The sequence below is a fragment of the Macrobrachium nipponense genome, chromosome 43 (assembly GCF_015104395.2).
Source record: "Macrobrachium nipponense isolate FS-2020 chromosome 43, ASM1510439v2, whole genome shotgun sequence".
In the NCBI taxonomy this organism is placed as follows: Eukaryota; Metazoa; Arthropoda; class Malacostraca; order Decapoda; family Palaemonidae; genus Macrobrachium; species Macrobrachium nipponense.
The window spans coordinates 46,135,893-46,160,892 of NC_061104.1; the positions used below are offsets into that span (position 1 = coordinate 46,135,893).

Consider the following 25,000-nt stretch of genomic DNA (forward strand, 5'->3'; position numbering starts at 1 on the left):
AAAAACAAAGCCTTCATACAAGCCATGAAGGAGTTATAGGAATTACTCTGTGGTCTTAAGGTATTTAATTTGTATTAGTATATATATTCATCACTTTTCATATGTGGGAGGATTTATTTGCTCTTGTGTGGAAGTGCATTTGGAATAAGCATTTTTGTTTTGTATGAATGAATAAAATTGCATGGTTTGATGAAAGTAGCTAGAGAATCAGACTTTATAAGAGTTAGTAAAAGTGTATGGAAGGTGTAAATTATAAATAGGAAAAGGTTAAGCACAACACTTCGAAAAATTTTAGTGTTGCTGGGACATTGTGAAATTATGGGAGTAATCTTAGCCCTTGGAATTCATTCACCTAGATAGTCGTAATAAGACAACTACTACATCAATATTATAAAAAAATTTAATGTGTATTTTTAGATTCCAAGATGGCATACACTACCAAGAGAAGCAATGAAATGAGCATTTGGAAGACAGTGTATGTACTACCAGAAAGATTCATTGAGTATAATCAGGAGTAAAGATATTTGTTGGTACATTAGGAGAATCTGACAAACTTTAGTGTTTGTTAAGAACACCATATATCAAAATGTTGGAGGTAGCAGCCAAGAAGTATAGAAGAGGAAACAGATGGCTTGTTAACTGCAGAAGTGTTCTTAAATGTGTCGAGTGGAGGGGGAGAGAAAAAATTGGCAAAACATTGGTAAATGTGACTAAAATGAAAGCAAAGACATTGTAGTTCGGACAGTGATAGTGTGGCTGCTGTAGTGATGATAAAGTTGGTGAACACAACACTATTTATTAAACATAACATGTCAGAGATGTTTAAGGTTACATGTGTGATGGAAGTTAGGTAAGTGAAAAGATGGAAGATTGTGATTCTTGTGTGATGACATGTTTTGGGCAACTGATAAAGATAAAGAGAAGTAATATGGTACTGATCTGTTGCAAGAGTTGAACAAATCATGTTGATGGGTTAAAATTAGGACTTTGACCAGTAAGAATTTAGAAAATGCACAAGATAGAAATGGCAAGAACTTATGAGACATGATTTGCCATAAGGGAAAACCTTAAGTAACACTTGAGCTATGATAATGGATCACACAACCTTGGCAAAGCCTTCATTGAGAAAGAATGTACTTTTGAAAATTTCCTTCTTTTATTGGACTTCAGAGCAGGAAAGTTTTTTTTTGAGACAGGAATCCCCAGACTTAGATTGGTGTATCACCTGTGTTCTTGATAATGTGACTGAGAGTGAATCAGCAGTGCTTAAAAGGATACATTATGATTTCTTACAAAACATTAACTAGCTTTTTCCAGCGTTTCACTATTGGAGGGAAAGTATTTCAAATATTGATTAGTAGTGTTGTTATTGCCATATATTTAATTACAGTTTTAGTGACTGACAAATTTTGCGATTTTGTAATCACTAGTTTCATTACGTGTGTTTTAGCCAATTTCGTCAGTGATTCACCCAAGAAAAATACAAGTCTTTGTTCTTTATAATCAAGATTGATGCTATTGGTAATAATTGGTAAATAAAATCACAAGAGCAAAGTAATTGTAGCGGTTGATATACATGCTGTGATTAAAGACTGTTCATATTTTGGTGTATAAATATTAGTTGTATAGTGAACCTGAATGTAGTAAACAAGGATTATTGTATTTTTATTGCAGTCAACTGGAATGCTCCATGTTTTAGTTAAAAATTGGGCATAATAGAAATAAATATTTAGTTTTTAGTTGACTTGTTAATTAAATAAAACTTAAATAAAATAAAACTTCAACATGCCCTGTAACATTGCCTGTACATGGTGCATCCCACCTCATCACAGGCCTCTTAAAGAATATAAAAGATGGTTTTGTTGATTAATGACTTAAAGTTTCTGATTTTTTAATAAAATTTCAGTTTTTATTATTGGAAGTTTTGGAGAAAACATATGTTATGATAATTTAGTAGTAACTGATGCAAGAAAGACCTTTCCTGAAGAAAGCCTCTGGGTTTGTTTTGCAAAGATTTACAGTGAATTAGTCATCTGTTTTGGGTTCAACTTTTGGGTGGAAGACTTTGTGAGAGCATGTTCACTTGCTCACTTTATATTAGTAAAACTTCATTATATTAATATTAAGCAGACAATTCCATTCTCCACACACTGTCCATTCTTCCTTTATGCAAGTTCCTAATATGTGAGGTAGGCTTAGAAATAGGAAATGCCTCTTATTATACAAAACTCATTCATATAGGGTGAACCCATCTTTTTAAAAGTAAATCAGAAAAGCAAAAATCGCAATATGAAAGCCTCTCTTGAAAAATGCAACCAACAGGAGCCCACAATGCGCAAAGAAACTTGACAGACGGTTGCCACCTTGTACATATGATAATAATAACATAGCTGTATATTTTTAATTTCAGTAAACTTCATGATTGCAATATAATTGCATCAAATGGATTGAGTAATGTGCCTAGGAAGTTGGAATGGTCATTTCATGAAGTGAAAGTAATGTTATAAAACTATTCTGGTTTGAAATATTTCTTAATCTATCTATAGAAGTCAAAATCCATTGTACCGTGTAACAAATACATTTTAAATAGAGTTGGAGATATCACAGAATTGTCAAGAACAGAAGTAGACTGACACTTTCTTTGAAAAACTTTTAATTTATTACTATTTGTGTATTGTGTAGTACGTGTGAATCAATCATAAAAGTAAGCAAATACATTAAAAACATAAGTAGGTTGTCTCTCCTTTGCAAATCATAAGTGTTTTCCATGAATGGAAAGAAGACTTGAACACAACAGTTAATCTATGTAGATATTAATTTTTTAACTTTTGAAATATGTAAAAAAAATGATTGTGATATGTATGTTGTGCATGCTAATCTTTGCATAAAACTAAGTCAAATATGAAAAGAAAATAATGAAATATTGTAGCAGAAGTGGGAATCCCAGCATGTGCTTTTAGTGGGCTTCTCTCCTCCCTTGCAGTGAAGTAGTTTCTTGTGGTTATTACTATATGTAGTAGTATTGATTTTGATTATAAGTTATACTGTGGTCATGTAACTTTGACCATATTTTGTCACCTAACAAGAATTTAATCTTAGGTGTTAATCATAATTGTACATACTGGACAAATAAATGTCAAGACCTGGTGTTATGTCAACCAAAAACATTTATTCTTATAAATATTTCTCAAATCCCTATTATGAAAGGCATTCTGTCAGCCATATTCTCACATATTAGGAAAATGGACTTGTGCTTCAATGGATTTGAAATGGACATGAACTTGAACAGGAAAGTTTAATGTAGTTTGACAACCAATAGGAAGAAAGGAAAAGTTATAAGGCATTGCATTTGGAGACAAAAGAAGTTCTATAAATAAAGAAAAGTCTTCAGAATGAGAATCACAAACCTTCAGATTTATGCACATTGATTTTCCATGTAAAAAATTTTTTAAAAGGGTTGGCCATCATTAAGTTCATAAATTGAACATTTATTTGCTAATACTGTATAGCTCATGTCGGTAGATACCGACCTTCACTGATTTGTTCACGAGTTACAAAACCTCATTGTGATGTATTCTTAGATGTAATTCACATAGTTCAGTAACATTCAAATTGAGTATGAGAGTGAGAGCATTATTACTGTATCATTACTGGTTTATAAGAATTACCTTGTGATAAATTGATGTTATTAGATTTGCAAATGACACTTTCATGTGGAAGGTTTCTTTTACAGTAACATTTTATGAAATGTGAATTCCATGATGCTCATCCTCTCACAATCATGGTTCCTTTTCCTTGGCTTTGTTAATCATTTCTTTCATCTTGTTCTCTCTGAAACCCAATATTATAATTGTAATTTTATGACTCCTTCTTTGCCTGTGTTCATATTTTGTAGCCTCACAGAGTACTTCTTTAGGGTGACAGGTGTCTGACCGACTTTTAATTGTGGATTTGGTGGGATACTATATAATCCTTAGAACATTTTCTTCCAATTTTCTAAATCATAAACCAGTTCTGTTCCTTTGAAGGTAAGAACAAATTTGTGCTTTTGTAGCCAGTGTGTGTTTAGATGGTAAAAGAGGTCAGACTTTCAACATAATTTAGGTAGGAATACAGTTATTAGGTTTTTGAATATGGCGTACATAAATCATTATCAAATTAAGATGGACCCAGTCCCCACTGTCTGTGGTTATGGATGTATGATTTGGAAATCTTGAATTTCTTTGGAAAAGTAGTTGTGTTAGTGGTATGAATGTTGAACAAAAAAAAGACAAGAAATTTGTTTAAATAAAATAAGCTTTAATAGATTCCTTGTGATATTTTACATAGGTGGTTCCGCACTAGAACAAAGCAAGTGCATATTGCAACAAATTTCTTTGGTTTCCTTGAGATTCTAAGTTACTGGAAAGACACTCCTCTTTACTTACTATGTTTGAAGGTGTTTAAAAATGGTTAGCTCATTTTAATTTAACCAGAAAAGAAGTGAGGTAGATGAAGAAATATGTGAAAATTATTTAATGATATTTTATTTTTTTGCCAAATACTAGGTCACCCATTATTCAGAGATGCAGTGAACTGAAGTAATACTTGATGTAGCAGTTGACAGAGCACTCAAATGAACTAGAAGGTGCACCCAAGTTTTACAGAATTATAAAATGTTTCTGTAAGTAAGATGTACTTAAAATGTATAGATCCATCATATCAGTAGTTTAAGTATATTTTGGTGATATGGATTGTCTCACCGGTCTGGCCAAGTTTTGGGAGTTACTGTGTTCATATGGATAACAAGCCTTATTTTTACATGAATAGCAAGCTTCTTTTGTTCTTGAATAAAACACCCTGGATTACCTTAATGTTGCTAAATTAGGGTGAAAACCCCACTACTGTGGGAAGTGACCCAGCTAAACCATTCACCATTAAATATCTGAGGTTCTTTGTGAAATGTTTTTGTCTATTATGTATGTGCATGTTCTCTTAGGATTCTTTTCACTTCATCTGTGATCAGCTGAATATTTCTTCTCTTGATTTATTTGAGAATGCTCTTCATCTGCCATCAGAATCCAGTGTGCTCTCTGGTGTGACTGTTTTCAGTCATATATTAAGTAATTACATTTGTACATTAACTGCTTTCTCCAATTCTCAATTGTTTGGCTTGGTTCTTTAACATGATACAGTCGGCAAGATTCCAGCAGGTTGGTCATGGACTGTGACAATTGGCAAAGTAACCAGGGACATTGGGGAGCTGCCCAGTGAAGCTCTTAGGGATACTACTGTGCAGGAACCTGGACAAGGACACTTGAATGTCAATCATTGGTGTTATAAATAAGAACCAGTTGTTGAAGCTACGAAATGGGAGCCAGGTGTGGGTGGTGTATAGGGGAGGCTGGTCATCGTCTTCCGTGTTTCATCCTATCCAAACCAAGATAGACGGAAGAGTGACCAGGAGAAAAGATAATTGTTCAGAACAGTCTTCTCTGGTCAGAGATGATGAATACCCAGTTTTTGCAAGCAATATATATATTTTTTTTTTACTCAGTTCCTGCAAGCAATATTTTTCTGATTCAAGGAAGTACATAGTTGCAGAAGGCACAATAAGCACCTCCAATCACCAGGTGACCAGAATCAGATCCAGAATATGCATTGTGAAAGTGACATGCTGGAGCTGCTGCTCTTCCTCATCATGCTGTCCGTAGACAAAGCTTTCTCTTCCACTGTGGTGGATCCTGTAAGTGAAATATTACCATTTCTTGCTATAATGTAATGGTCACTAGTGTCATGTTTTGTGTATGTATTCCATGCTGTTCTTTCCTGTTTTGATTTGCAGCTAGTGTACACTCATTTCTGTACTTTAAAAGGACATACCAATCAGGAAAGTAAAGGGAGCACAGACTGGATCTGTAGTGCACCTTTCTTACTACCAGTGGAGAAAGTATCTTTGAGAGAAATGCTTATGATAATGAAGACTTGCATGAATAGAAGATGACATGGCAGCATTTGCTTGAGGTCAGGAATGAATCTGCCATGCCATTAACTTGGGTTCAGTCATACCCATAATCAAGATCTCAAAAATTGATGATGGCAAGGAAGCACCAGTAGACATGTTAGCCATTAAAAGCATATTATTATTCAGATCCTATGATAGATTATGCATTTTCAGTCATGCCCATTTTTAAGTTCTTAAAGAAGTGCAATTTAGTTGATAAAATATAAATCTAAGTAAACTTTGAAAATACGAAAATTATTAGACTAATGAATTTTAAAACAAAACTTTTAAATGTTACTTAACTTATTCTGATTTGATTTTTTTATGAAAATATGGATATATGAGTAAATGTATTTATAGTTTACATGTGTTCCTGTGTGAGTGTGTGCCTTTGTGCAGTTTTTAGTTTAATTTTCACTCATTCGTCATCACACCGAAAAAACACTTCGGTTCCAGAGCTTTGCCTCTGGCCTAGACATGGTTTTTTTTAATTTTAATCTAATCCTTCGGGCCAGCCCTATGAGAGCTGAAAGTCAGCTCAGTGGTCTGGTTAAACTACTTTAATAATAATAATAATAATATGATAGATTAATGGTAAGAACTTACAAGGACCTAAAAGCATCGTATAGGGGAATGGTCAAGGTTGCTGAACTTCTCCCTTTTCTTCATGACATAGTATCCTTTATTAATGGTGAACAAGGGGTTACAGTCTCAGATCATCTCCAGTCAGAGTTGTATGGACCTTTTTCCAGCAGGGCCTAAACTTCTAGAATGTAGAAAATTTTTTGACTGGTTAGGAAACAAATTAACCTTTTACTTAGTGAATCATGCTGCTGTTGTCATGGATATTTTGTTTGTTCTTGTGTGTCTGAAGGACCATGGTCTTCCTATTTTTCCACAATTTCTACCGAGCTGAGGAAGGTTTACAACTCTTGGCAATAGCTAGCTTGAAGAGCACGGATGCAATAAAGCATTTTTCTAGAAAGGTTACTGGTTTCTATTGCAAGATCCAATTGGCATCCAAGGTTACTGGCAAATGCAGAAAAAACAATTTCTGAGTCCTATTGGTAAGGAAGTGCATCCAGAAGGGAGATTTAGTGGCATCCATAGATCTGAATGATTCTTCAAGGTAAATTATCTTATCAGTCTGGGGAATATTACCACCTGAGGTGCCTTACATTGCCAAATATGCTACTCTACACAGACCGTGAGTGACAGCTGAGGGAGTCACATTGGAATGACAACAATGAACAGTGGCCTGGATAAACTGCATAATGGTAATAATATTGAGATGATATGGTTCCAGTTAAGAAATTAACTGTTACACCAGTTCCATTGTGCAATACGTAGTTCTCATTTTATTTAACTTGATAAGTTATTAAGTAAATAATAGTTAATATCCATTAAGTTACAATAGTCCCATTCCCAAACCCCTTTACTATTATATTTAGGGATTGGACCAAAGGTTTGTACAAAGTATGAAAATAAAGCCCAGAAAGTAATTATAAAAGATGTTAATTTTTAATTACATAATATTTCTTGTTCGTCGTCATACAGTTTGGGAGATGACAAGGATTAGAGCCTGTCCGTTAATTTGCAGTATCCGTTACTTTCTTTCCATTTACAAAATATGACAAATTGCTTTTAATAAAGGACACGTTAAATATTTCTGATGGTTTCATCATAATTTTACGTATGATATACTAGTATACTATCGTAGTTCATTATGTAATGAAAATTGCGTCATTATATTAGAAGGCAAGACACAGTCGACCACCTGTATTCATGTTCTTGAGATTCTGGGACTCATCTATTTGCAGATTTCTCTTTGGATCATATCTACCCATTATTCACGGGAACTTTGCCTATTCGCTGTATTTTTCACTGAGAAATATTCACTGATTGCTGTGTTTTCATATCAATATTATGACTAAGTGCACTTTTTATGATAAAACTATTAAAATACTCGGGTATACGCATTTTAAGAGGGTTTTTCTTGTGTTTGAACTAACAAAATAAGCAGTTTTAAGCATAGTTAGAGGGGTGTAAGCATTCACAGATTTTAGCTATTTGTTGGGGAGTCTGGTACACATCCCCGCGAATACGGGGGTCCACGGTATTACATTTCCGAGTTTGATCAAGGCTAACAAATTCCTTTACAAAGTATAAAAAATTGTTTTGCAGGTCTGCATGTTAGACGAGTTTTGTTTAAAATAACCTTGTCAGTAATGGTTAACTGAGTTTTAGTACAGTAGTTCTATTGGGTGCAACACTTTTTCCACTCCTTGGTACATTCCCCTTTGTCTTTGTGTTCATTTGCTCTTCTGGTCTGATAGCCAACTTCTGACCCTCACTGATGACAGAGGGGCATAGCTTCCTTACCAGGGTGGAACTGCTGTTGTGTCAGCTTGAAAACAGATTACAGAGCACAGTGAATATAAAAGGTTAGGTAAAATCACTCTATCACCAATCGTTGACCTCACCTACGGCAAAGATTAAAATCATAAAATGGCAGATTGAGAGATATAGAAAAACTTGTGGCTGTAAAATTTTGTTTAAATTTGTAGTAAATTGAAATTGTATCAAAATAGTCTAATAAGAAAATTTGTAAAATATAGTTCAAAAGAAACAGCAGACGTCGAGTCCCATGTAAAAGGATGTATGTTAGCCTATTAATATATGTACATGAAGACATACAAATTTTGAACCCTATTCTGAAACATAGCAACCTTAAGTTAACTACAAAACCAGAAATATTTAAAGAACAAAAATACAGTTCCAATCATATTAAATAATGCAGTATTACTTTTGTAAAATTATCTGTCCACCCTTGCATAATACCATCAATATCTACATGATTCATTGGCATGTTAATGATCTTAAACAATTCAATCAGTAGGGAATTATATTCCTGCCTCTTCTTCAGCTGCTGTATGAAATGACAGAGGAACTAGTGTACTATATTATGTTCCACATTGAAACCAATAATGTTTTTGCAATTATTTATACAATCAACCAAATAAGGTTGTAGAATTAAATAACGTTCAAAAGCATTACATTCCAATTTGAGACTTCATTTACTATACAGCAAGTATTGCTGAACAATATGTTGAACATGTGTTGAATATATTGATTAAGCCTTGTATCTTTGTCAAATGACAGTGAAACTGTTTAAAACATGCACTAAAGGCCCTGTGGAATTAAGGCATGTATTTTCTGTGCAAATAAAAAAAGATTATTGATTGGAGTCATTAATAGTGTAGGAAGAAGTTTTGAAAATATTTTTAGCACCTAAAATTTTGAATTTTTTTTTTTAAATAGCTGAGGAGATACACTTAAAAAAATAACCACATGCAGTAAGTACCTGCTCTGCTTTAGGAAAATGTAAAATCACTTAAACTTGTTCTCCCCCCCAAAAGTAAAATAAGGCAGTGCTATAATTATTACAGTAACTGATTCCAGACCAGCGATGCTGTCAAAACAGGCAACAGATTGTTACTGGAAAAGGATGGAAAATAAAAACATTGCCAACATATGTACTATATAAAAGGCTGGAATATCTAGTAGGACCAAATGATGCTTGAAGCTTCAGGGACCAGCTTAATTGTTAATAACAGTTGAGATGATGAAGAGAACCCTCAAGTAAAACAGTGAATTCAGAACTTTATCTAAGAAGACTTGATACCACAGAAATCAGAGTACGTATATCTCGATCTGATCTGATCATTACTTAATCTGAAAGACATTATGTTGTCACAGGAACTGAAAAGTATTGCTGCCAATTCATAGGGAAGAGCAGCAAAGGTCTGTTGATATAAGTTAACTAATCCATTATGTATCAAAAGAAAACTTAATTTTGAAAACATGGAAAGAAAGTAGAAATAATCAAGATTATATCTTGGGCAGAAGTATAGCAACTGCAAAGGACCATCAGAAAAATATGTTGATTATCATATTTTATATAAAGATCTAAAATTAAAACATACCCCTCCAAGAATTAGAGTGAGGGTGCACCTGGTATGCTGAGTTAGACAACCAGAGAGGAAGCAATTTTGATCTTCAAAACTGGTACATTCATACAGTCTGGAGAAATAAGTACTTGCCACAACATGCTTACACTAGTTGTTTAAGAATGCAGAAACAAGGTGGCGTTGTTATAGCCGTGGGAGTGACTGAATTACTTAAATTACTGTAAGTGCTTATAAGACACTTCCTGCTTTGCAAAATATTGTAAAATTGTCGTGGTCTAACAGTTCTAGAAGTACTGTACTATGTGACATGGTCATAAAATTTTGTTGCTACTTGAAAACATCAAAACTCAAATCCAAAACTAACATTGGATTTTCAGCTATCCATAAAAATCCAGGTGCAGTCCTTTTTCCTCGCAATATGTTCCACAAAAGTCCCTCGTATCCAATTCGGTCATATTTGTTCCTATGGAAATACAGACCATCACCTTTTGTATAGGAGTACCCTTCAGTGTAAGCTTGAATTGATCTGAAAACTTGGTATCCAAGGTAGTTAATAGGTGGAGGGTGAGTATCCCTCGCTCACCAAACGTTATACTACTCCCTCTTCTGTTGGCCATAATAGAAAATAGAGCTGCTACATTCTTGACCCCCTGTAGAGGTTGAGAATTTGGGAGTGTTTGGATGAGTATGTGCTCATTGTCACTTATGTGTGTCATTTTTATTTTTACTTTTTTGCCTTGCTTCGTGTTTGTTTCAAATATAGAAAAAAACATGAATAACATCATGTTATGGATGTGCCTGCCTTTTGTGGGTGGTTCATATTATTTCTTATTATTATTAATATTAATATTATTGTTTTTATTATTTTTTCAGTAGATGAAACCCATTCACATGGAAGAAAGACACAGGCGCCATTGACTTAAACCTCAAGCTTCCCAAGAATTATTCATTACATCACATGTAATGAATAATCCTCCCTCTTTAATTGCAGCCTGCAAGCGTTTGTCCTGTTTTAGGGCTTCTTACTGGGATTGTGGTGTATGGGAGTCTCACCCCAGTAGGTTACATTTGGAAGGAAGGATAAAATGCAATTGCAGGTTTCTTTGGGGAGAAATATTCTTATGGAGATGCTCTGTAACCCTTCAAGTTCCTTTCTGTCTTCCATTCCTGTTCCTCCTGTGAGTGGCCCCTTTTAGGTGGGTTACCACTAGGCCTGTTAAACCTGATCATGAACTTTTGCTTCGAGGACAAAGCAGTTTCTAAGGGAAGTGCGCTATCAGTAATCGTCTCGCCCTGCTACTTATCTAATAATGATGATGATGTTACAGGTACCCATAAGCTTTTTTCTTTGTTGGAGTACCTGAGTAGCCCCTCTTTTATAGCCTTCCTTGATAACCTGGTGGAGGAGGTCTTGTCACCTGAGCCTTCTTCTTAGGTAGTTCCTGATGGGTCTACAGCTTTTTCAGCTTTGTCAATTTCTACAGAAGGGAACACCTTCCTGAAGCAATAATCTTACTCACGGTGGATTCTGCAGTGGGAGTGACTTCATATATCAGCACCTGCCTTGGCCAGTCTTTCAGTGTGTAAGGCAAGTAAGACCAATAAAAAGGAAAGGGAAGAAGCGCTTCCGGTGTTGTTTTTCTTCGTCCTCATCTTCATTGTTGGACTAATTTTCCTCCTTGTTCCTGGACTGTCTCCCATTAAGTAGGCAGAAGTAGAAGGGAAAGTCATCGGCCTTGCATAAGAAGTCTAGGAGGGCTTCTTCTAAATGCTCTCTTTGCTCAGTGGAGAGTGGAGGCTCACAATCATCCGGCAGTGATTGATCTACCATAAGTAGGGCATGCGACACAGTGACAGCTCACTAAGTCTTGAGGTCTGCTTTTGTCTTGTCACACCATGAGTGCCCAGGCTCACATCTGAACAATCAGATGGTCATAGGAAGTGAGGTAGGCAGTACAACCCTTCTCCCTGCACCTCCTCTGGGTTGCACAGTGAGGGGATTGCATAACCCAATCACCTGTCTTGGGCTTGGTTAGCAGATTGGGTTTGTGCTGAAAACAGGGGGAGGCTGCAGGATGGAACCTGTATTATTCACATGCTCTATACAGTCTAGTTCCCAGTAACATTTATGATCCAGGCACTTCCTCTCCTGGGAGAGAGCTTCTTTGACCTCTTCCATCTCTGGTGTGCACAGTTTGCCACCTGGGTGGGAGGGGAGGGGAATGGTTGGTACAAGGGCCCTTCCTTCCCCTCTGTCCTCTGATTCTGTAGTATTGAGCTTTAGAGTTAGAAAGGCAGTGGTGTCTGAAATTGGAACAGAGTTCTGATAGTGACAATGGTGCTCTTGTACATTTTCTCTGGCTGAAGCTTGTCTAGCTGCTCAGTATGGGACCATGAATGTCCTAGGGATCAGAATTCTGGCTGAAGAAGAGGCAAATTATGTCTTGGGGGATGGGATGGGACCAGACAGTCCCTCGTCAGAGATACACTCATCCTTGAGTGGAATAAGGTTGGGGAGGCAACTGCAGTTTTGTATCAGTAGACTGTCTTGTCTACATAATTGATTTTTTGGAATACTCTACTTTGGAGACAGTCCTCATTCTGGTAGCCATAGCCACAGTTATTGCAAAGTGTTTGGGAGGAGGCATGTGCCTTGATCTGCAGGTCGGAGTTCCCTTGCCTCCAGCAGATCGTGCAGCCTCCTTTCCCCTGCCTGCTCTCATGCCAGAGGAGGTATTATGTGGCAGAAGATGTGGAGGCCACTGCATTGGTGCAAGATTTGTTAGTCTGCATGTTGGTAAACAACCTACCTGATGCCGGAGAGGCTTTGTCAGAAGGGTGTTTCATTCACTGCAGCTTAGGTTGCTGAGTTGGAGAGTTTCCAGATGTCTCTCTCGACTGTTTTGTGGCGTGATCTCTGGCTGAATGCAGTAAAAGTCTCCACCTTGTCAGACATCTCATTTAGGAGCTAGAAAGCAGTATTCAGGAGGTTGCTGGTGCCAGTGAATAGTACCCTGATCTTCCTGGCACATCAGAGTACCAGCCATTGGGAAAGACATACGTAATTATCACTTTTTCTTTAGGAAAGTTTCTCTTTGGGAGTAACCTGTCACTATAGTTCAGTTTTAGGCTCAGCTACTCTTTTCAAATAGTAAGGTTGCAGCCACAGGAGATCGTAGAGTCATGGAGCCCTGGGATCCTCTCATCACCGGCGCTGCATTTAAGCCTTCAGGTTCAAAGACAGTTTGGCTAAACCTGTGGGTCTGACAAAACCCTCCAAGTCTGGGTTGTTGAGGAAGCCTGCTCTTCAGAAACCCAGGCAAGTAGCTCAACCTTCTAACTCTAAGAAGGTGGCGAGCCTTCTCCTCAAGCATTTTGTTCACCTTCCTTTGGTGATGCCAAGGAGGGAGAAAAGGGGAAAAAGAAGGGAGGGAGTAGCTGAGGGTGGTGATCCCCCTTCCTCTGCTGCCACAAGTAGCGAGTTGCCAGTCTTGCCATTAAGCCATATGGTAGGTGTAGGGAGCAGTCCTTTGGGACAATTATAGCCCTTTGTTTCTGGACATTTGTCCTCTCCTCTTGGATGAACAAAAAAGTTCCACTTCTATCTTTCAGATTTGCAGATACGTCTATCCCTGTCAGACCATGTGTAATTGATGTGGGAGAAGGCACCATAGAAGTTGTAGAGCACTTGTTCCTGGGTTTCTACAGTCAGATTTTCTTGATGGAGAATGCAGTTGGCTGTTGGAGACTAGTGATAAACCTCTCTCCCCTGAGTGAGTTTGTTTCATAGACTCATATCAAGACGGAAATAATGTGAATTATGTTGGTATCCATCAGAGGGGGAGACTATGCTTTCGGTAGATATGAAGTACATGTACTTTCAATAGTTCATTCATCAGAGCTGTCGGAAGTACCTATGCTGTGTCTGTGTTTGTCAGTTCGAAGTGTTATGCTTCAGATTGGTGATAGCTTCTAGTTGTTTACCTCAGTGTTAACTTGGTGGCAGCTTGAGTTGGTTAGTCATGGCATTCGCAGAAGCGCAACTACCTCATGACAGATCGCCTTCTTGCCTGGAAAAAGTGATCTTATTCCCAAGCAGCATGCAAAGTATCTTGGGAGCTAAGAAAGCCTATCTAGATTACTGCAACAGGAAGATCCCCATCTGCAGCAGTCATCAAAACCAAAAAGGCAGTAGATCCATCAGGAACTACCTCAGAGGGAGGCTCAGGTGACAAGACCTTTGTGGAATATGCTATTTGGCATTTACCCCACAATGTGATTCCTTGCCTCTTACATATAGGAGAGTAAAGATGGTATTTTAATGTACATTCGACCATCCCATTCTTCTTCATCATAGGCTGGAGATTTTCCAGATGAATTATACAAATTTCCTCGAGCTGAAGTATCTTGATGGAGTTACATCTTAAGAGGTAGTAGAATAGTGTACAAAAATATATTATTATTACGTATTATAAAGGATTGGTTTATCCGGACCTCTGAGCCTAACAACGGCTCTTCTCGGGCTGGTTTTCAGGAATTAATCATGAAAAAAAAAATTAGACAATTTCGGAAACCAGTTATACTTCGGAAATGATGATCCTATTAAATACAAAATCTTTGCCTTCATCAAGAATGCCTTTTAATGTTCGAGTTTTGAAACTATAAGTTTCTTTGATGGTTCCAAATTGAACACACAACTAATAAGTGTTGGACAGTAATTGGTGTCTGGCATGTACTACATTTCATTGGGTCTGGATGTGGATTTAACATCAAAAGACAGTGTGAAAATCTAGTATGGCCTATACGTACTCTTGTTAGTAACACTTCTTAAGCTCTATTTTTGAGAGGATGACATCCATGAATTAACTTCACTTTTTATATTTCTCAGTTTGTTTGTAGTTGGCACTGATGTCCAATCTATTTACCAGTCTTGATATATTAAGAGGCTTCATTGAGGTTATCCAGTCTGATACTGGGGCATGTGTCATTGTTGATGGAATAGTGCAAGCTAATTTGGCAGCTGTATCTGCTTTTTTGTTTCCTTCAATTCCCACATGTTCTGGAATCCAACATATTTTTATTAATAGTCCTGATTGAATTAGTTGGTGTATTTTTGTGTGGATTTCTTGTACAAGGTGATTTGTAGACTTGTACTTGTTTATAGCATCAATAGCACTTCGTGAGTCACTGAAAATTATGGTGGAAATTGCCTCTTCTCAGATATTATGCCTAGTGCTATTCATATGGCTGTGAGTTGAGCTGTGCATACTGATGATATTGGGGGAAGACTTACCTTAACTAACTTATCTGTGGAGAATGCTGAAGCTCTTACTCCAGTGTTGTTTTTTGATCCATCTGTATAGATCATAAGTTGATCTTCCTTTCTTCTGATGTGCTCCAACGCATGTGGCGGTACATTTCTTTTTAGAAGTTATGATAAAGCAGTACATAGTTTTACTCCTTGCAAAGTCCTGGGTGGTGGGAGTTCCATTTACAAAAATATATGAGATTATTGAATAGGATCATAACAAACATATGTGCATTAGAGCATTGCAAAACTTCTTGCACTTTCGTTAAGACGTACAGAACAGTCTCCTCCCCCTTTACCTGTGACTAAGAAACACAACTGTTTGTTTCTCAACACTACAAATCTAATCTTTCAGGTTTTCCTCTACTCGTTCAGTTATTGAGTATGTACTATATGTGTGCTCTGAGCTGGTGTGAGATTTTCCTCCATATTTACAGTTGGTGGTTCAAAATCTTGGTGAGCATTTTGTACATCTGACTTAATTAAGTCCGAGGTATTTGAATCTTGTACTTCTGTATGATTTATACTGAATAACTGTAACTGATCAACATGACGTTTTACAATCTTTCCACCGACATTAACATCGTAATGTAAATTTCCTATCTTCCTGACAGTTTCTTTTTGTACCCATTTCAGTGGTGTATTGTATGACCTTACATAATATGACTTGAAGGAGTGTAATGTCTTTCTTACCCCAGGAAATTCTTTTACTTGGTCATAACCTTTCTGTTCTAACTGACTGTAAGCTATGATACTTAAGATCTAACTTATTCCCAATCCTCCTCCTCATCAACCCATCAACAAATGTGACGGTGGTACACCTGTAGTGCTGTGTACGATTGTTCTGTAGGATAGTATGAACTTTGCAATATGAGATGCTACCTTCATATTATGTCTGAAAGTTTGGACAAATCTTTCTGCTTCACCATTCGTTGATAGATGGTATGTTGCTGATAATGTATGTTGCAGTATACCATTTACCTTCAGAAATTCTGTAAACTCCTGTGAAGTAAACTGTGAACCATTGTCTGTCACTAGTCTTTCTGGCAAACCATGTGTTGCAAAGATTTGTACGAGTGATTTTATAGTTACAACCAATGATGATGTGAACAACTGTACATAATGCTGCGGGTATAACACCATCATATTTGTTGATGGGGAGGAGGATTAGAAATAAATTAGATCTTATGTATCTAGCTTGTGCCCATTACATAACATGTTGCACTTACATTAAGACATACATAACAACCTTCTTCTCCTCCACTAAGGATATCAAAGAAGGCTATAAAAGAGGGTCTACTCAGTTACTTCAACAGTGTTAGATAATTGCTGACAGATCACTTCCCTCACAGACTGCATTGTCCTTGAGCAAAAGTTCATGATCATGTTTAAAAGGCCTAGTGCTAACCCACCTAAAAGGGTCAGGACTTACAGAAGGAACAAGAATGGAAAACAGAGATAGTAAAGAACTTGAAGGGCTACAGAGCATCTCCATGAAAGTATTTCTCCCCAATGAGACCTGCAATTGCATTTTATTCTTTCCAAATGTAACCCACTGGAGTGACTCCCAAACACCACAATCCCTGTAAGAAGCCCTAAAACAGGATTAACCCTTGCAGGTGACACAAAAAGAGGGAGGATTATTCGTTACAGGTGACATGAACCGCCCACAAAGACAGTCACTTCCATCATGATGATTTTATTCATAATTTTTCTCCATTCAAAAGAAACTTGAAGTTAGGCACCAAACAGCAAAAGAATGCATAAATTAATTGGCAATGACAGAAAATGCTCATCGAAACCCTCCAAGTCCTCAACCTCTAGGGAGGGACAAGAATGTTGCAGCTGTTTTCTTCCACAAAAATTAGCATTTTGGTGAGTGAGGGATACTCCCTCTCCACATCCACCTATTAACTACCTTGTTATTCAATGACCAATTCAAGCTTTTCCTGCAGAATACTCCTATAAAAAAGGTGATGGTTTGCATTTCCATAAGAACAAATATGACTGAATCAGATATGAATGGGGCTTTGGTGGAACATATTGCTAGGACCGAGGCAATATGGATGGAAGAAAATCCAGCGATGTTGTTGGATTTGAGGTTATTGTTTGGTTTTAATTAGAGCTGTGCGGCCATGAAAATTTCACAATATTTTGTGATGCAAAAAGTGTTTTATCAGCACTTAATTTTTGTACTTCTGTCACCCTTAGGTACAAAAATCCAACCGTGGTTCTGCATTCATAAATTATTGGTGGCATAGCCCTGTTGTGATGACTGCTTGGTTCCTCAGACTGCAAGACATCTACTGGTTGAATGTACCGGTTCGAAGATCTTCAGGATTGCTTCATCTCTGGTAGTCAAATTATGGATACCAGATACACCCTCACTTCAATCATACTGAATCATTGCACATTGATCTTTTCATTTTTCTTCAACAACAAGATGCTTAACTACTGAAACTCTGCCCTCTCACTGTTGGTCTAATGAAAGTTTTAACCTCCTGCAATTGGCCAAATATTCTTGACACCTCACTGTCAGCTACAACAAAAGTATAAATAAATTAGAATCACATTTTTAGCTTTTTTTGGCTTAACAGGCTACAATATCCCACTTAAATAATTTCATCACAATCTTTTGATATCCATTTCAAATGCCTGAAGGTTATCCTGGCATTTTGGAAATTTGCAACATTGTGAATTATCAGACCCTAATAGAAAAAATCACTGATGGGCCGAGCCAAGTTTAGCAAGCCATGCCTTATTATTTTTATTGTGATCTTCCTCTACTCACTCACAGTGGTATGGTCCTGGCCTACCACCTCGGTGGCTGCGAGTTTGATTCTAGGGCATTCTGCTGAGGGGTTAGAGATGTGTATTTCTGGTGATAGAAGTTAACTCTCGACGTTGTTCGAAAGTCATGCAAAGCCGTTGGTCCCGTTGCCGAATAACCACTGGTTCCATGCAACTTAAAAACACCATACAAACAAATCCTCCACTCACCAGCACACTTGATCAAATCTCATTCTACAGCAGTTAATATTTCTGTTTTCTTGATTTTGGAATGGAATGGTCAAGAATGGTCCATCTAACCAACTGGTAGCAAACTGTGTAGGTAGTTACTGCTGGCTATTGTTATTGCAGAGGTGGAATCTGGCTGTCTCAGCAGTTTGAAGAACCCATTTGGACTGTTAAGATTAGCTTTTCTAGATGACATTACTCCGGAGATGGTATGCCTTATGGCCTTTGTGCCACCAGGAAGAGTTTAAACATTTTTGTGCTAAGTTAATGTACCAGGATAGTTTTGACGATTGGCACTTCCCTTTTTAATAATTTTCTGTTTAATCAATTAGAATGCAGTATTTTCACTGCTATTTGTGGCTGCCGGGACTTCTCTGGTGTCACATTTAGGTGCCTGGTGTCAGGTGGTGACCTTGGAACTAAAGTTGTTCATATATGGAACAAACCTTCGGTCTTAACATTAGGATTTACTAGCGCCGAGCTGGAAACCGGTAGAATTAAAATTACACTTGTGAGATCCAGGGACTATTGGCATCTATACCAGGTCATGGGACATGTATACCCAGAATGGCCTCGGCGTCTTGTGACCCACCAGTTATATTCCTACCGCCTTTAAGATAAGACGTGTTTACTGTCTATCTGATTTAAAGCCGTTTCAGTTTGCCCGTTTTTTATCCATTTCATTTTTATTTTTCTTATTACTTTTTCTTTCTCTGAGCGTGCTCAGTGTGAGTGTGATCGGTAAGAGCGTATAAGTGGTAAGATGGAAATTTTCGCTTCACCATCTGAGCGTGCTCAGTGTGAGTGTGATCGGTAAGAGCGTATAAGTGGTAAGATGGAAATTTTCGCTTCACCATCGGGATCTTCTGCCGTTTCGAAGAGGAGACAAAGGAAATGCCCAGGAGTCAGTGGCTTTCCATGTTCTAGATTCCTAACTTCGGTGTCGACGGATCCTCATCCAATGTGTAGTAGGTGCAGGGAAAACGTATGTACGATTACTAATCCATGTTTTGTTTGTCAGGGTTGGTCGGTGGAACAGTGGAAAAAGTTTTATGAGAAAGGCCAGTACAAAAGGAAGGAGGTGACGCCATCTTTGGACGACCAAACCTTACCGGCTTCTTTTGTATCAGCAATAAACCAGACTGCTCCATATGTTTCGCCACCTGCTTTTGATTTGTCCCATACCCCTTTGGTTTCTCCAAGCGATTCGTTATCGGAAACTTCAGGAGGAGTTTTGGGTAATTTTATGCATAATATGTACGCCCCTTTGTTCCCAGCAGGTAGAGGGGGAGCATCGCCATCTTTGTTCCAGGTGCCGGCTCCCGAAGTGCATAGGATGGAAGGTACGTGGGCAGCGCAAGGCCTACTAGGTGTACCAACCTTGGAGGGTTTGCTGTCGCATTATATGGCGTCACGATTTCAGCAGAGTCCGGCAGTGCTGAATGTTCCTCATCCCCCTGGCTTGCAATTTATGGGAAATAATGCCGCAGGTATGCCATCAAATTCTATGTTTGCAGCGATGCAGAACATGGGGGGTAGTTTGGTGACAAACGTGAGGATGCCAGCAGAAGCCACACAGTCTCTCCCTACAAGATTGGTGACGTCACAACATACGTCACACACCGATATGGCAGACGCAATGACGTCACAGACTGCTGCTTCTTGGCCTACTTCGCTGCACCCGGACTCAAATACGCTTTCTGACTCGGCAGTACACACTGTAATGAAGAAATTACAGGATATAGAGAAGAGAATGGCTAAGAAAGACAAAAAGAAAAGGCGTGATTCTTCGTCTTCTTCCTCTAGTTCAGTGTCATCGCTAAGTTCGATGACGTCACAGCGGGCGCCAGTCAAGCGTTGGAGGATTCGGGATTTTGTGACTCATCCTCGGGCTAAGAGGAGAAGAGTGAATTCTTCTTCATGTTCAGACCAGGACTGTTGTATCCCAGTCAGCAGGAAAGTCGGGAAGTCAGTGGCTGGTAAGCACAAAGCTAGCGGACGAAGCCGTTTGCAAGAGTCTGAACAACCGAGAGAGGCGACGGCAGATGGACTAGCGGCCGATGCGGAGTTGCCAGTACAGATTACAAAGACTACGATACCGCTGGCAAAATCAACGTTGGCGGCGAAAAGTGCAGCAAAGAATAGAATGCAGGTTCCAGTTTCGCCCGTAGGGCCGTTTAAAATACGGACAAAGGATGATAAGGCTCCTATTAAAAGAACGAAGAATAGAGAGTTGGTGACCGCGTCTGATACGTTCGTGGAAGGCATTGTCCGCCTGGATGAAAGATTGAGGCCGAATTCTCTGACGCTCGGAAACGATAGCAATCCTAATAGAGACGAAGCTATCTTAATTTCAAGGGAGCCTTCATCTTGGAGGTCTAGACAAGATTCTCGCTCTAGATTCGTGAGCAGAGAAAGAGTGAGGCGTTCTCGTTCCCCTGTTGACTATTCGGGATCGAACCGGCAGCAGCCATCAGAGATCAAAGAGGCCGCGGCCGTAGGGGCAGGCGGCTGTGAAATTCCTGGCTGTTTGTCAGAGGATAGGGGGAGATAACATCCCCTGTGGCGGAGCACAGTATGTTAGAGCCGGAGGAAGGAGAAAACCAAGAGTTTCTGGCCTCGTATGCGGAGGTGATTGATTTGATTCGTCAATTCAATAACCTTTCGGAGAAGACAGAAACACCTGCCAGTATGCTTCCTCTGGGAATTGACATGGTATTTGGATTGAAAAAGGATACCAAGGTATTGATGAATTGCCTTGTTCGAGTCATGTGCACTCTGTTTTACAAAACGTAAACGCACGGATTCCAGGAAGAGATAATTCCTTAAGATCTAATAGATCATTTAAATTTATTCCTCCTCCAATGATGAAACAAAGGAAATATTATACGACACCGACGGTCCCTTTGCTCTCTAGGCAAGTGAACCCTAATGTGGTAAGGTTAAGGCCTGGATTAACCTTAGATCAGGTTAAAATGGAGTGCCCTTCAATGACTTACCAAGAGGCTGCTACGTTAGAAGCAACATCTTCCTCTGTCTTTCAGACTGCTTCTTGGTTAGATCTTTGGTCAACAGCATTGGCGAAGATTGCATCCTCAGAAGTGACAAGAAAGGTAGTGGATGAATCAATGTTCATTAGATTACTACAATCAGGTTCCAAAGCGATTGCGTACTTGACAAACTTAAGTGCCAATGTTTGGGCAAATATCCTGTTAATGAGGAGAGATGCAGCGTTGGCTAGACTAAGCCGCACTGTTGATTTGGATTCCCTGTTAGCGATGAGGAATTGGGATATCTTAGAGTCGCAATTGCTGTTGCCAGAGGTCATACTGGAAGAGGCTATAGATAGAAGAAGCATGGACACTAACGATAGATTGGTACAGCAGGCAGTTAGGAAAACGTCTAAAAGTCAAGCTACCTCTATGGAGGTAAGGCAACAGCAAATACCTCGGAAGAAGACAGTGAGACATAACATCCCTAATAGAGCAACAAGGCCCTCTTCCCCTAATAGGTTATTTCATCAGCCCTTTCACAATAGAAACAACAGAGGAAGAAGGAGAGGCTCAAGAAGATAGGATGGGCGCCTCTCATCACTCGGCTACACGAGGGGGGAGGGGGGTTGCCTGGCAAATCAATGGAAGGTGTGGCAGGATCTGGGAGCAGAGCAGTGGGTGGTGGATGTTCTCAGGGTCGGTATTTGATTTCGTTCGAGGTAACCCCGCCTCTGACAGAACAGCCATTACCTCACCTCGCTTATGCTCAGGAATCTCGGAAGGCCATTATTCTGCAAGAGGAAGTGAAGAAGATGATGGAAAAAGGGGCTGTGGAACAAGTATCCATTCCGTCAAAGGGCTTTTACAGCAGGATTTTCCTGGTACCCAAAGCCAACGGGGAGTGGAGGACAGTAATCGACCTGTCAACATTGAATCTGTTTATAAGAAAAACCAGTTTCAAAATGGAAACTCCAAAAACGGCTCTACAAGCAGTCAGGATCAAGGACTTTATGCTGACAATCGATCTGAAGGACGCATACTTTCAGATACCAGTCCATCAGTCTTCAAGGAAATTTCTCCGCTTCAGTCTTGCGGGGAAAGTTTTCAAATTCAAAGTCCTGTGCTTCGGATTGACAACGTCTCCTCAAATTTTTACAAGAGTGTTCACTCTCGTGTCGACGTGGGCGCATGCTCATGGGATCAGGCTAATAAGATATCTAGATGATTGGCTGGTGATAGCAAAGTCCAGAGAGAAATTACTCAGGGACAGGGCAACCCTCCTGCAGTTTTGTCACAGTCTAGGTATTGTGATAAATCAGGAGAAGTCGCAGTTGGATCCAAGTCAACGTTTGGAGTATCTGGGAATGGTTATAGACACAATAAAAGCCAAAGTATTCCCAACAGACCAGAGAATAGAGAAATGCAAACAAGTGGTGAATGCCTTTCTGGGAAAACAAGCACAGCCAGCAAGGCAGTGGCAGGTAGTACTGGGAATCTTAACTTCCTAGGAGAAGCTAGTACCACAAGGGAGGCTACACCTTCGATCTCTACAATGGAGGATGAAGGAGTTTTGTTCACCAATAGTAGATCACCCATACGAGCAAATTCCCTTGTTGGCAGAAGTGAGGAAAGACTTGCTGTGGTGGGTGAACAACGATAATCTGACAGTGGGTGTCCCCCTTCAACAACCCTCCCCTGACCTCTTGCTGTTCTCAGATGCGTCACTAGAAGGCTGGGGAGCCCATATGGAGGAGTTGATGGTGTCAGCAAAATGGAGTTGCGAGGACAGAGAACTCCATATAAACGTGCTGGGGTTGAAAGCAGCGTTTCTAGCTCTACAGGAATTCAGGGAGAGAGTAAAGGGACATTCAGTGGTATTGATGTCAGACAACACCACAGTAGTAGCATATATAAATAAACAAGGAGGCCTAGTTTCTCGGCAGTTACATGTGATGACAGTTCGACTTCATCAGTAGGCTGTAGAGAACCTAGTAGACATCAGGGGCAGATATATTCCTGGAAAAAGAAACATAGTGGCCGACAAGTTGAGCCACAGGGATCAGATACTGGGAACGGAGTGGTCCTTGCACCAACAGGTAGTGGACAGGATGCTCATGTTGTGGGAAAGGCCGATCATAGACCTATTCACATCCAGGTACAACAAAAATTTGGAAGTGTATTGTTTGGTAGTCCCAGACGTAGAGGCAGTAGCAGAAGATGCGCTACAACACCCTTTGGACAATCTGGACGTGTACGCATTTCCTCCATTTTGTCTAATCCGTCAGGTTCTGAACAGGGTAATGCGGTCTCAGAGCCTCAAAATGACCCTGGTAGCTCCTTTATGGCCGAAGGCAGAATGGTTTCCGGACCTGCTGGAACTCCTAATAGACATGCCGAGAGTTACCCCCATGGAGCAACCTACTATGTCAGCAGCACATGGGGAGGTACCACCAGTCGGTGAAGTCCCTATCGCTTCACAGGTGGAGACTGTCAAGTATCTCCTGCGAGCGAGTGTGTTTTCGCAAAAAGCAGCAACTCAGATGGCAGGAAATATCAGAAAATCATCTGCGGCAGTATACCAAGGAAAGTGGTCGGCATACTGTTATTGGTGTCGTAGAGGGAACTTGTCTCCACTCGGTACCACTATTCAGCAGTTAGCAGACTTTCTGGTATATCTCAGGACAGAAAGGCATATGTCTGTATCTGCAGTGAAGGGGTACAGGGCTGCTCTAGCCTTAGTCTTACGAATGAAAGGGGTGGACATTTCGTCTTCATGGGAGTTGGCCATGCTGATGAAGAGCTTTGAACAGTCATGTCCACCAAAGGAACTAAAAGCCCCAGATTGGGATCTGACCATGGTACTGAGTAGTCTGACAAAACCCCCCTACGAACCACTAAGGCAGTCCACAGATAGGAGCCTGACCCTGGAGACAGTCTTCTTATTAGCCCTAGCTTCAACCAAAAGTGTGGGGGAGCTACATGGCCTGTCATATCTCATAAAGCACTCGATAGGTTGGAAGTCAATGGTATTTGAGTTTGTTCCGGAATTCGGGGCCAAGACTCAAAGCCCAGCAATAATGGACGGCAGATTCGACTCCTTTTCCATACCTTCCTTGGTAGACTTTGTAGACAATGACAAAGATGAGATGCTTCTGTGCCCCGTCAGGGTACTAAGAGAGTACTTAAGGAGAACAAGGCACCTCAGGCCGGGTTGCCGGAGGTTGTTCGTAAGTACAGGACAGAACAAGAAGGAAGTGTCCAGGAATACAATATCATTTTGGCTAAGAGAGATGATCAACAATGTCTACGTGACAGAAGACAGGGGGTCAAATATCCAGGAGAGAGCTAGAGCTCATGACATCAGAGGCTTGAGTGCTTCTTTGGCATTTAAGAAGAACATGTCTGTGGAGAGAATTCTGAAAGCTGGTGTTTGGAAACGCCAAACAACTTTCACCTCATTTTATTTAAAAGACGTTGCCCATAGATCCTTGGACAGTTTTTCCTTGGGTCCAGTGGTGGCGGCCCAACAATTGATTTAGCTCATCCAGTACCCCTGGCAGGTCAGTTTGTGTCTAGTCTAAGATGAAGGTATGAAAGTAGAATGAATGGGATGACTGGTCCTTTTTCTTTACTACTTTCTTTCTACTCCTTTACCTACGGGCCGTATGAAGGAGAGTATGAAGGAACGGACTAGATGCAGGTGAGGTGGTCAGCCATACTGTGAAGT

At 39.5% G+C, this 25,000-nt stretch overlaps 1 long non-coding RNA gene across 2 annotated transcripts in view; it reads left to right on the top strand.

Moving 5' to 3' along the window:
* LOC135213716 (uncharacterized) overlaps nt 1-25,000 on the top strand; it is a 113,367-nt gene that overhangs the window by 65,660 nt on the left and 22,707 nt on the right. For both annotated transcript variants that reach the window (XR_010314191.1, XR_010314192.1), the window contains exon 2: nt 4,548-4,663. This is a non-coding gene — a long non-coding RNA (uncharacterized LOC135213716). The remainder of the gene's footprint in view (nt 1-4,547; nt 4,664-25,000) is intronic.